The 13,556-nt window shown below is 34.5% G+C and overlaps 1 protein-coding gene across 2 annotated transcripts in view; it reads left to right on the top strand.

Moving 5' to 3' along the window:
• Positions 1–7,420: 7,420 nt before the first annotated feature.
• LOC118193591 (bestrophin-4-like) overlaps positions 7,421–13,556 on the top strand; it is a 52,030-nt gene continuing 45,894 nt past the window's right edge. The window contains exon 1 of one of the 2 annotated variants that reach the window (XM_035364705.2): positions 7,421–7,918. The gene's annotated coding sequence lies outside the window, so the exon portion shown is untranslated. Of the gene's footprint in view, positions 7,919–9,599; positions 9,744–13,556 lie in introns of those variants that run through there. The other variant, XM_035364707.2, reaches the window with a different exon arrangement.

The following is a 13,556-nucleotide window of genomic DNA, read 5'->3' as shown; positions in this document are numbered from 1 at the left end:
GTTGAATTATAAATTGAATTGTTTTATTCCCCGTGCAGTGCAGCGCATGACGAATATTAAAGAAAAGCTAAGCCAGAAAATAAAAAATACAAGAGCACGTGCATTTAACATTTAATAAATAAATAAATATCTCTTTTTGATTTCGAGAAAGTTCCAAAAAATTCTCGCGTGCGATTGAAAATCATATAAAAAGAAGGAAAACCTCTCAATTCGGTGATTTTAGTTTGTTGTTGCTTTAAGAGTTTGTTTAGAAAACGGCTCCTGTTGACTGTAGCGAATTCGCGGATTAGCTTTCTCTAGCTATTTTGAATTAAGTTCTCTTGAACGTTTGAGTAGTTAAAAGATAACTGCTGTGACATATTGTAATACTTCACGAATATTTGAGGAAATTTAAGCATTTTGTTGTGATAATAATTAATTTTTTCATTTTTTATCGGACTTGTGCATTCAATTCAAACGAACCCATACGCACGCAACAATATCTTCGCTTTATCGCTATTAAAAGGCTGAATAATCCATTGTTTACTATCATAAATAAGAGTAAAATTACTTTTAAGATATATCTAAGATCCCTTTTCATTAAAGTAGACCTTTTCTCCCAAAATATCTTCTTCAGACAGAAAGATACTGTTACAAAATCCTATCATCAGTGGTCACGACTTACAAGAATGTCATAGCTATCAGCAGATCTTATCTGTGGAGGAGGTATTGTTCTTCATTCCTTAGCTTTAAATGTAATGCAAACTCAACACCTGGAAGCGATATTTTGAAGGAGCTTTCCATTTCCATGGCAACGCAAAGATGCAGCAATAAAGAACTATACCGGATTTGAGGATTGTGTGATTAATATGAGGAGAGATGGTGTAATCTAACTATTTGTTTTTTCATGACAGTGGCTTTTAATAAACGTTGAATTTCATCAAATCAGAATATTAAATTTTTCTGAAATCCTTTTTCCCCCCTCAGCACTATTTTTAATCATTTTGTAAATATTTGGCGGAAAAACCTCTCTACAGGATTTTAACTTTAGTTTCTAATGCAAAAAATGTCAGAGCTATTGAACTTGCAGACATTTAAGCTGATTAAAACGTTATAAACATTACTTGGACACGAAAATATGCAGAATATTTTAATGATTAGAAAACTGTGTACGCATATTAGGTACTGTGCTTGTTGGACTAAGTTGTGGCATACTCCCCTTGTGCTAAAAGAAGTTTCATCTCGGTATATTAAAGATGTCTTTTGTGTGTTCTAAGATATTTATGGAGAAAAATTGAAATTTCTTCAAAAGCTTATAAATATTAAATTTTGGGCAAGTTTAGACAATACGCAGGTTAATTAAATAAAATTCAAATTTATGTTGAAGAAGATATTTTTGACGATACCACAATTCAAATGTCTTCTAATAATATCGATACACTGAAACCTCGAGATACGAGCACCTCTAGTATGAGGAAAAGTATGAGCAAAAAGTCGTCTCTAAATATGAGCAATGACTCGCGTAACGAGCAACCAGCCAGGCTGCTGGTATGTATGTAACGTTTTTGGATCCGGCTCGAATCGGATTAAATTAAGAAAGAAATCATAGATAAACATAAGCATCTTTTTTGGAAGAAAATGCCTAAGAGAACCTACATTACTCAAGAGGAGAAATCTTTGCCTGGCCACAAGCCAATGAAAGGTAGTAAGCTTACCCTCTTGTTTTGCGTCAACGCAAATGGAGATTGTAAAATCAAGCCGTTGCTCGTCTACCACTCAGAAAATCCACGGTTTTTAAGAGGGGAAGGTGCAGAAAAACCAACTGAATGTGATGTGGCGGGCCAACAGCAAAGCCTGGATAATATGGAAATTTTTCATCGAGTGGATCAATGAAGATTTTGGTCCCTCAGTGAAGAAATATCTTCACGAAAATAAGTTGCCACTCATGGTTATGCTCGTCTTTGATAATACTGCCGCAAATCCTCCAGGGCTTGAAGATGATTTGCTGGAAGAATTTCAGCTCATAAAAGTCAAATTTCTTCCCCCCAACTCCACTTGTAAAGCCAATGGACCAGCAAGTTAATTCCAACTTTTAGAAGCTGCACACAAAGGCTTTGTGTAAAAGGTGTTTTGAAGTGACCGAAAATGCAAGCCTAACTCTCAGAGAATTTTGGAAGGATCACTTTATAAGGTATTTTCCCGCTTTCCTAGTGTGCCTTCGTGGTGTAGTGGATCTGCACGCTAGGCTGGTATTCCAGATGTCCGTGGTTCGATTCCCGGCGAAGACGATTGCTCATTTTTCATCTTGCCTGCTTCCAAAAACATACAGTGGCGCCCGAACTAAAAGGGTGTTGGATGAGAACTCTCCATACCCAGGATTTGGCGATTGGGTCCCCTAAGACCCCACTCGCCCTTTAAAAAGGGGAGTATATAAGGTATTTCTCCCACTTTCCTAGCGTGCCATCGTGGTGTAGTGGTTCTGCACGCTGGGCCGGTATTCCAGAGGTCCGTGGTTCGATTCTCGGCGAAGGCGTTGCTAATTTTTCATCTCTTCTGCTTCCAAAAAAATTACCTAATGTCTCTACAACTTCAACATCTTAAATTGTTTAAACCTCACTGATAAGGCTTTGGAGGAAGTCTCAATGAGGACTCTGAATTCAGCATTGAAAAAACTGTGCCTGAGAGCATTCCTGACTTAGGCTTCAATCCTCAAACTGTAACAACACAGTGCATCTAGTCGAAGGAATTGTATCTCTGGGGAAAATTATGAGTTTGTATGTGGATGGTGCTGATTTAGATGAGTTACTGGAGGAGCGTAGTGAAGAACGTACGACGGGCGAACTTAAAGAACTCCACAAGGAGCAGCCGCAAGAGGTAGTAGAAGAGCTATCATTAGGGGAGGAAGGAACAAGAGATGAGGCGCTCTCTTCCAGTTAGATTAAAGAAGTGTCGGCAAAGTGGGAACAAAAACCCCTAATAAAGCAGTGTGTGGGAAGCACCATGAACTTCTGTAATGACAATGTAGTGTCGCATTTTGAAGCATCTTAAAAAGGAGACAGACGCAAATGTTATTGGATAAGTTTTTGGTAAAGCAACCTGCAACTAAAAGAAAGTTAAGTGATTCCATAAACTAAGCGGCTTTCTTATGGAAATGGTGTTTTTTTCCCCACAAAAGGTTTTTTTCCTTTGATATCGTCTCTAGAGTACATTAAGGCCCGTTTAACTTTGAACACTTCGAGACTAAGAAACACGCTCTAACTTGACGACTCCCCTTGATGGTTTTTTAAAGGCAGTAGTTTCAAATGAAGTGAGGAAATAACTGAAGTTAGAACTGAGGAGGTAATTTACTCCTGAAATTTTGAATGACATTATCGCATAGCCTTTTTTTTTGTATTATACAATAAATACATAAATACTGATTTTTATTACAAATGAAATGGGTATCGTAGGGCCCGGGCTCGAATCTCAAAGAACGCGTGGATGTAATTTGCCAATCCCTTAAGAGGAGGAAATGGTGATCCACCCATTAGACGCCTCCATAATAAAGAGACCACCGATTCCGATCTTAGTAACCTCAAAAGCCAGAGGCCGCCATTAAAAAAAAGATGCCTATACAGGTATATAGCGAAGTTTATTTATTATTATTATTATTATTATTATTATTGGTTATTCGACTGACGAAGATAAAAATTCAGCCTTACAAATGCCCCATATATAAATTAAAAGTTTTCAAACGTTGTAAACAAATTAGACACAATTTGGCAACTTGTTGAGATAAGTTGAGAGAAGATGATTGGCACAATATCCTCTACTACGGTGATATATTAAGTTTTGAGCCTTTCAGAGAACTTTCACAGCAAGCACAGAACGGGAAATTGTTTAAGTTAGGTTAAGTTATTTTTATACGGTAATGCACATGAGGGCTATCCAGTTAAGTTAAAAATTGCTTCATCTGAATAATATATAAAAATGACATACAGTAACAGAACTTTTTGTAGAAGTTCCTGGGAGTCAATCGTATAATTAAATCTTTAGCTCGATGAAATGTTCCCAGTTTTTAATGCGGTTTTTGTCACTTGATATAGATGGCTTTTAACGCATGTTTGAGGTCTCGTGTATGTTGCTATCGTGCATTTAACTGTGCTTTTTATTTCGTCGTAGCTGATATATAAGATATATTTTAGAATTGAAATGTTACAGAATTCGTCCCTGTTTGAGAGTTTTTAGAAGAATCTTCAGGATATCTTCTATCCGTCATCAACTACAGTACTGAATATAAACTCTTCAGATCTTCAATAAAATTCAACTTTTATCTTCCGACTTACATTCACTTTGGGAAGTAAGCATGAACACCTACAGAGCAAAATATGAATAATGAGACTTGGAAAAATGCTATTACAAACTTCTGTGGACCCAATAGACTCGATGTCAATTTGCAGATTCTTGACTAATCGAGATTTTCTGGAAAATCAACACATACAGTATAAACAGTTTAAAGATTTAATCTGTTTTATCATGTGACAATTTAGAACTTTAACCCACAGTTTATTCTTTCAAAGTGCATACCGAAAATTGGAACCATCTTAGTGTTTATCTCGCTTGCATCTTGCTTAGAATAATTACAGCCTTACTATGATTTCAGAGTTTATCCTAAATAATTATAAATGAGCTTATTTATGATATCACTGACTAAACAATTATTCTGTTTTGGAATTAAGGGTTAGACTGACCGTTTAACTACTGTCAATTTAAAAGCATAATCTCGAAATATCGTTTGAATATTTAAATGCTTTAAAAAATACTTTTCTCAACACCAACCAAAAGTCTAATTTAGGTATAAATGGTACTTCAGAATATTGCAGGACTGGATGACTTCATATTTCTTGTAATGCTGTGTTAGCCTACATTCAAGAAGAAAACCAAAAGAATTGGCTGAAAGCTTTCAAGAAGAAACATCAAAAGGATTGGCAGGAAGCTTTGTTCAAGCATACAAGTCAAATTACACTTTATGAGCTTTTAATAATATTTTACAAGCAATAAATTTTGTGAACTTTTGGTATGTGAAAAAATATCATGCTTATGGAATTTGGCCAAAGCAGGGGCTATATATAGTTAGGAACACGTGCGTCCAGAAAGTTTCTGAATTTTATTAGAGTCTTTTGTTGGGAGCTATGCCAACTATAAAGATGTGTTACATAAGGTATACTTCAGACTTTTATTTTACTAATGGCTGTTATTGGCCATATGGCTTTTATTTTTTTAAATCGTAATTTAAAAAATAAAGCAAAATATTCTACTGTAATATTTTGTACTGGTGATTCATTTTAAGTCCCTTGCTCACATTTAAATATATTTACAAATGAATAAATACACTGAAATTAAAATTAAAAAGTAAAACTTATACAAATCTTCTCAACATTTTTTACTGTTTCACAGTAAGCTGGGACATAGACCTGAGAGTATCCGTGGCAGATAAGTAGGCTTTAGGTCATCACAACATCCTCACGCAGTTCTAGTGGGACTTAAGGAAGATTCCTGGAGATATGCTGGGCTGTGACATTAAGCATTCAGAAGGATGTGTTTAGGAAGTTAAGGAAATATTTCGGAATGTGGTAAGTAGGAAGATTGGACCCAGATAAGATATCATGAGGATATAATTAGACGTATTTAGGAGGTTAGGGGGATATTCCTTTATATTCTGAGGATGTAGTAAGTAGGGCTTAAAACTCCCAGTAGCATTCCATGTACTATCGATGAGACCTAAAAGGATGTCTTGAGGATATACTCGGATGTGACGTTAGGCACTCGGAAAGGTATGTTTAGGAGGTTAGTGGGATGGCCTGAGGATGTAGTAGGTAGACCTTCAAATCCCAATAACATCACATAGCTTTCTATTGTGACCTAGTTAGGATATCCTGAGAATATACTGGAATGTGACATAAATCACTGGAAAGGATGCGTTTAGGATAGTGGGAGATTCCGGGATGTAGTAGTAGGACTTAAAATCTTAATAACTTCCCGTGTTCTGATGATGAGATGTATATAGGATATCATGCCCTGAGAATATAATGGAATGTGACATTAAGCAGTTGGGAGAATGTGTTTTCGAAGTTAACGGGATATTCCTGGATTAGTAAGTAGGACTTAAATCCTAATAACATCCCGTATTCTGTTGATAGAATGTAGCTAGCATATTATGAATTTATAATGGGAAATTTTTAGGAAGGATATTAGTGGGATATTACGAGATGTCCTGAGGATATAATAAGTAAGAATTCAAGTAACAATAGCATTCCGTACTTTGTCGACTAGACAGGATGTCCTGATGCTATACATAGATATGACATTAAGCAGTCAGCAGAACGCGTTTAGAAGCTTAAGGTTGATAGTATATATATATACTGTTGATAGTATCTAAACAAAATGTCCTGAAGATATACTAGGATGTGACAGTATGAACTCAAAAGAATGTTCCGGAGGTTCAGAATATGTTCAGAGAAATCCCGTTATAGTCAGAGAATGTAGTAAGTACGACTTCAAGTAGTAGGATCCTCATAACATCTCGTAAGCTGTTGATGGTACCTAGAGAGGATGTTCTGGAAATATACTGAGATATAATATTAAGCACTCGGGAGGACATGTTTAGGATGTTAGGAGAATAATTCAAGATGTTCTGGGATGTGCGCTTATCCCGTAAGCATTTCCCACAGGATATTCAGAGGATGTTTATATGTTTTGTGGATAGGTACTTTCTACCTATGACATTCAGCGAACGCATCGCTCATTTGGCCTTCTATTGAACGAGAATGTTTAAGAGGTACACAAAGCACGAGTGATATTGCATTTCCAAAGGTATGGGGAGAGGCATGCTAAAAGTTTTTACCTTATTCCCGATCCGAAGCAAAGCATCTCAAATGTTTTTACCCTATTCCGAGATGATAATTGTAAAAGCCCAACTTCACTCATCATCATATCGACTATAGGGACAGCCTATCAGAAGAACTCACGAACGTTTTCATTAAAAATATTCCAGTAGTTAGGAAAAAAAAAAGTTGTCAAATTCAAAATGAATATTTGAATTTATTTCTCACACGCATTTCATTATGTGGTTGTAAGAGATACGAAATATCAATTTCTAATGTGTTTTCGAAGATAAAGACAAAACAAATATAGAAGAGTTTCTGGAATTCTGTTATCTACAATGCGAGGGTGATACAGTCAACAATGACTGTATAGAGAATACATAACACTCTCAGTAAATGTGATGATACGTCAGTTTGTAAACGGATTTCATGGTTATTGATGTTTTCTGAAGTTTTCAAGGCATTATCAGATTTTGACATTGACAGCTGATTGCGAATAAGAATACTATAAAACAAAGGCTCGGAAATATGTTACGTTAGAGCATACTTTTCGGCAGGGTTTATAAATTAGTGAATTGTCGATCCTTTATTTCCTTCTGTGATCATAAGCAGATAAGATCTTGTGGTTACCCCAAAAAGCAGCTATTTTTGAACCAGACTTAAATTATAAATTCATTTTTAAAATTTCGTTTCTTTTTCTTTTTCCTTTTTTTTTATCCAAAGAACTTACGATTTAGAATTTTTCAAAGGTTTTTTTTTTTTTTTTTCTCTCCCAAAAGATCTCAAATTGAGCTTTGTGGAATAAGATTTCTTCGGAAACGTTATCGATTTCCAGATCCATTCAGTTTGTCTTTTGCGATAAAATGTGTAAAGCTGGCAACAATTGATATCTGCCAGCAGATACTAGAACTGTGACTGGTAAAACATGAAGCATTGCTGAACTGATTCGCGTGTTCCATTGCAGTTTAGGCGAAGGCAACATTTCTAAATAATCTGATGATGTTTCTCAGAAGGTCCATAATTATCAAATCACAAGTGCTCACAAATTATCATCCATGGAATGTTGTTTCAATTACGTAAGTGCTTTTTTCCCCTCATTAAGATTTTTGATAGAAATAAATGCTGTTACAATTTAAATATTTGTATATCTAACTGCAAATTTTGTTTAATAGTAATAATTTTAAATCATTTGCTTTCTTTTTTTTAATCTTTAAATAAACATGCATCATGTAAATGTTGCAGGAGTTTAAATTGTGCGTTTTTTTTTTTTAACCAAGAGAAAATTCTTAACTTCGAATAAATTTGAAAATTAATGGGTAATGCACAATGCAGTGAAACGTTACTAAATGAAAGAACGCGGCTATACTCTCTTAAATTACAACAATGTAACGTTCTCTAAGATTTTAATAAATAATAGTAAATTACTTATCACGTCGACAGTGAAATCGTCACCAAGGAGGTGAATTTAGTTGAAACGTGACGTAACAATACCCTGATAACATCTATTTTCGTTTGAAGTTTTTAACTCCGATTGATTCTTAATAAACAACGCTTTGTTCTTATGAACAAGGATATAAATTAACTTTTAACGTTGTATTGTTTCTCTTGCATTTTGAAAAATATTATTAAAATTCGGGACCTTTTTTCTCTAGAACAACAAGCAGTGGATTATTTTTTAAATTATCAAAAGACACAAAAAGTGTGTATTAATGGAACAATACGGTCAGTTGAATATGGTCGACAAAACAATAATAAATTGAAACAACTACCTAGTTTATATTCAAAGCGTTCTAAATAGAGCCTTCGCCAAAATAGGAGAGCCTGAAAAGTGGAATTTGACAATAGAATTTTTACGAAGCGAAAAAACGAAGCGGATCGATCACTGGTTGCTTATGAAATAAAGGACTCACCAAGTTCCTTGGACATTTCGCAGGAACAGCTGGCACAACTTTGGCGGGATCTCCGCTAACTTTCGTGGGTCGATAATAGCAAACTTTCACAGTCGACGGAATAATACGTAATTGAAGGTACAGTAAATTGCAAAACTGTATAAGAAGATTGTTCTATCTAAGGAATAGAACTTTGTGTATTATTTTATAAACAGCATGCTTATCATGCGCTTTATGAAAAAATATACGCGCGAAATATGTTACTCATAAAAAGGACAAATTTTTTATAAAGATTACATAAATAATAAGACGTGATTTTGCTTATTAACTTAGTAATGTGTTTCTGGTTATATTATATTAATTCTGTTAAATTCCATTGCTATTTTGAAGGGCACTTTTTTTTTCATTTCTTAACATTATGAAAATAGTCGTGGACAAGCGTAAACACATTATTAAACGAAGCTCTCTATATACTAGTCATGAATTTGAGCTTCGTGAACATATTTTCTGGAGTTAGAAAATGAATTTATTTCTTGTTTGCGCAATTTGAGTGACATTCAGCTAAATGATAAGACAAAAAATGACAGCTAAGTAACAGATAAACAGTTGGTCTCGAGTCGGTGTAATCTCATTCTATACTAATAATAAATTTGGAGAGCATAATCTTTTTCTCACCTGTTCAATTTACCATATTGACCAGCATTGAGATTAATTTGTAATAATTCCTTTTCTAGCCATCCCATGTTAATTCGATTTTGCTTTCGAAGAAAATTGCATAGCAGGATAACTTGGAGGTATCGCGCATTCTAGCTCACCGCAAAAAAGTAAATATTGTAATAGAATGAGTCAAGCGGATTTTTTTGGTTTTCCGGTGCATATAAGTGATGCTGATACTATGTCTACAGTAGTCTATATTAAGCAATGAAGCTCTTTCAGATTCCTATAATTTGATTTTCGGCTGGAGTAGAATTTTAAAATTTGTTTCTGTTCACAGCTCGTCTAAATGTTTCAGGTAAGAGTCTAATAGCTAATGCGTGATAACAGTTTCTTGTTACAAATGTATTTGACCGCATAATGTATGTACAGTTAACGTATTTTCGCCCAACATGGATTTGGTCAATTGTATCTTTTATATCAGAGAACAACACGTGCCAAACAGGTTTCTGTAGAAATGTACTATATGAGCTTATGTTGCCTGTTGGTCACCATTGAATGTGTAGCTCTTACCGTTTGTAAAACTGTTCTTAAAGTAAATATTGTCCGTAAAACATTAAATTGTACTATCCTATTTCGTTGCTTATGTACTTATACTTGCTTATATACTTATAACGTATTTAAATTATACATATAGGTGCTTACGTATTATCCTGTTGACCATGAAAAATGGATAAAGTTGGTCGAGATCCCTCCGAAATTGCGAAATTCTGAATAAACGATTAGGATTCGACCCACTTTGCTTTTTGCGTTTTGTAAAAATATTTTCGTCTATTGTTACTATTTTGTTAAACCCTCCCGTGTTAACGAAAGCTCTATTCAGAACGTTCAGATTAGAAAATTTCTATAAGTAACTGTTCCAATCCGTTTGTCGCTCACATTTAGCTGATCATATCGTGTCCATTAATACCCTTTTTTTTATAACAGGATCTCATAATTTTTAAAATAATCCACTACTTGCTGTTCTGTAGAAGGCAGATCCCAAATTTTAATTTTTTCAAAATGCAAGAAGAAATACAGCAATAACAATTAACTTATATCCTTATTCGTGAAAACAAAACTGGTATATCTAGAATCTATTGGGGTTAACTGACGTAATGTTGATGATGTTGCATGTTCATGGAGGTAGGAACTTTCTTACCTCCATGGTTACATCAAACGAAAGCGCAGATGTCATGATTGTGTTATGTAAAGCTCATCCATAACTGGAGCTAAACCGCTCTGCTTGGTGAAAGTTTCATGGTCGACAGAATAATACGCACATGTGTATTTTTGTTTAAAAATGTTTGGCTAACACATTCGGAAGGGAGCTCATGACGAAAGCATGTTTTTTAACTGGAAAATCTAGTTGGCACATATAAAATTGTTTAGCACTCGTCGTTCTCTATAAGTATAAAAATAAAATCCTTTTTGGATTTTAATTCAAAATTTATAACGGGGTCGTCTCTTTCTTTCATTTGAAAGTTTAAATGCAATTGTGCGATTGTTAGTGTTCTTAACGCAGATATAGTATTAGTTTAAAATATTGCGACAGTTAAACCTACGTACTAAAATTTTTACGAAATTTTATAGATATATTGCAATTTTGAAAACTGGAGTGAAGCTCAGTAGTGAATGAGACTGCTGAATACTGGTAACTTGTCTAGGCTTTGACTTTTGGCTGCTGGCAAGGAATCTACTACGTAGTTTTTCATGACTTGTAAAGCGAAAATAAGTCAGTTTCCCTTCTACTAAACATTCCTCGGAGTTGGTAGATAGCGTTGCATATAATTTAAAAAAAATTCATCTAAAAAGCTTGAGAAGAACAGCTTAATAATAGGAAAACGTCCCTGAATACTGGTAATTCGGCCGAGAGGTCAAGTCCCTGAATACTGGTAGTTCGCTCCGAGGTTCGAATCTCGCTAACATGCTGGCTGCACTGGCGTTTTCGTGGTTTTCCCTATGTGCAACGTGTTAATACGAGTCAGTTTCCGTTAGGAGATCCTCTACGAAGGCATCCCTCTCTTCCGGGCAGTGCCTTGGGGCAGAACATGTAAATAGAAAAGCTAAATAACATTCATCTGAACTTTTCAGTGGTGAAACTGATAAATACGGTAAATACTGTTGAATATTTAATGAATAATTTTAGATTATTAATGGAATTAATCTCTACATGATAACAATAAAGAGACTTGGAATATTGAGAAGATAAATGAGACGTAAAGACAAAATAAGTAGTGTATGATCAACAAAATGACGCTTATTGTTTGACTTGATGTAGAACTGCCACAAGGTTTATAAAATATTAAATACGAGAATGAAACGAAGAGCTATAGTTAAGTCTTTAACAGGCCAGATAAAAATATTTTTCTAAATTATATTGCCCAGTAGTATAGCTAGAACCTTTATCGTCCGGGGCGGTTACTGAATTTGTCGCCCTTCCTCATATACAAAACGATAACTAGAAAAATTGTCGAAACAACATGTAGAGAAATATAATTAAAACCTCTACGTTTATTTTAAATGAAATATTAAAAATATTAAAATTTTTTAAATACTGAAACTTTAAAAATGTTAAAACTTACTTCCAAGAACTTAAAATTATATATTTGTTTTCGTTGTATGCAAGCCCACCAGCGGCCGAGCGGTAAAGTCGCTGAATACTGGTAGTTCGGTCCGAGGTTCGAATCCCGCGAACGGGCTGGCTGCTTGGGTTTTTTCGGGGTTTTTCCCATGTGTAACGTGTATACGAGCCAGTTTCCCTTAGAAAGTCCTCCCCGAAGGCATCCCTCCCCTTAGGCAGATAGCCCTCGAGGCTTTGCCGTAATTAAATAACCTAACCTTCTTTGTACGCAAAACCATGAGCGACATTGCAGATGTCTATTTGATTGCTCTTGCTGTTAAGTAAACTGTAGAAAAAAGAAAAAAAAACAATGCAAAAAATACATTTGTAATTCTTAAAATATTTCTTGAATGAATTTTTTTAGAAAACACTTTTTACAACTAGTAACACTACAGCATTTGAGAGGAAATTTCACACAACTGCTACAATGCCTGGAGAGTGCATTTTAGAATAAACTGCAGAAATTCAAAAGGGCTACCTTTCCAGGTTCCTGTTTCGATTTCCCTAGCAATAACGGAAGTAAAACTCTGAAATAATTTTTTCCTAATGAAGAATTTCTTCCGTAGGAATGTCACCGTGATAATATTCAATTGACATTCGTAGTTTGAATTAAAACATTCCGATAGAATAAAAAAGGTATGTGTGTATATCTGTTGAAACTCTGTGATGATTTCTGTAAATACTTCGTCTAATTTGCCACTCGAGGTAGACCCCCCCTCTCTACTCACTTCTAACTATGTCACTAAATTTGCTTCTCAGCTATATTCTTCTACTGAAAAGGTTTTAAATCTTCAGAAAGAATAGTTATTCAAGAAAACAAATTCGTGATTTTTCCCTCTTAGCCAACGGCTAATATATGAAGTCTTGGAATATTCTCAGCTGAGCATGGATTGAGCTGTTGAGAAAAAAAAAATTGTTAACTTGAATGACTATTTGTTGGATTTATCTAAATGAGAGAAATTCTATGAAAATCAAATTTTATTTCCATTGTTTGAAAACTAGAAAATGTTAATTGAAAATGACTTCTTGCACTACTGGAAAGAAAAAACTGATAATTGGCGTTGTTTGCATATATTTCTAATAAAAATGATGTATTTCCAAAATTTTTTTTTCTTAAGAATGAATTAACTTTTAGTGCTGTTTATTTATAAAAATTGAATATGTAAATGGTCTTAATCTAATGGAAGAAATGATTTCGTAGAGGTTTTTATAAAGGAAATTGTCTCGGATTTACGTTACACATGGCATAACAAATAAAAATAATCATAAGACTACCTCTTTTCTGAAATAAATAAATAAAAGGTAATACCAAAAATATCTTTGTGTTGTCATTAGCAAGAACAAAAGTTGTCGGCCCAGCAATGGCCTAACGAGCAAGATCTCTATGCACTAGTAGTTTGATCTGGGTTCAAATTATGTGGCTGTCGTGAAGCTGTTTCATTTTGTAAGGATTTATTTAGTTCATTCCTGGTGTTTATCCTTATGTTCAAAAGTCTGTTATCTATTTTT

The sequence above is a fragment of the Stegodyphus dumicola genome, chromosome 8 (assembly GCF_044657685.1).
Source record: "Stegodyphus dumicola isolate Sdum_Otavi_A_Nest chromosome 8, ASM4465768v1".
Classification (NCBI taxonomy): Eukaryota; Metazoa; Arthropoda; class Arachnida; order Araneae; family Eresidae; genus Stegodyphus; species Stegodyphus dumicola.
Note: the sequence above shows the minus strand (reverse complement) of the source record. Positions and strands in the feature narration are given on the sequence as shown.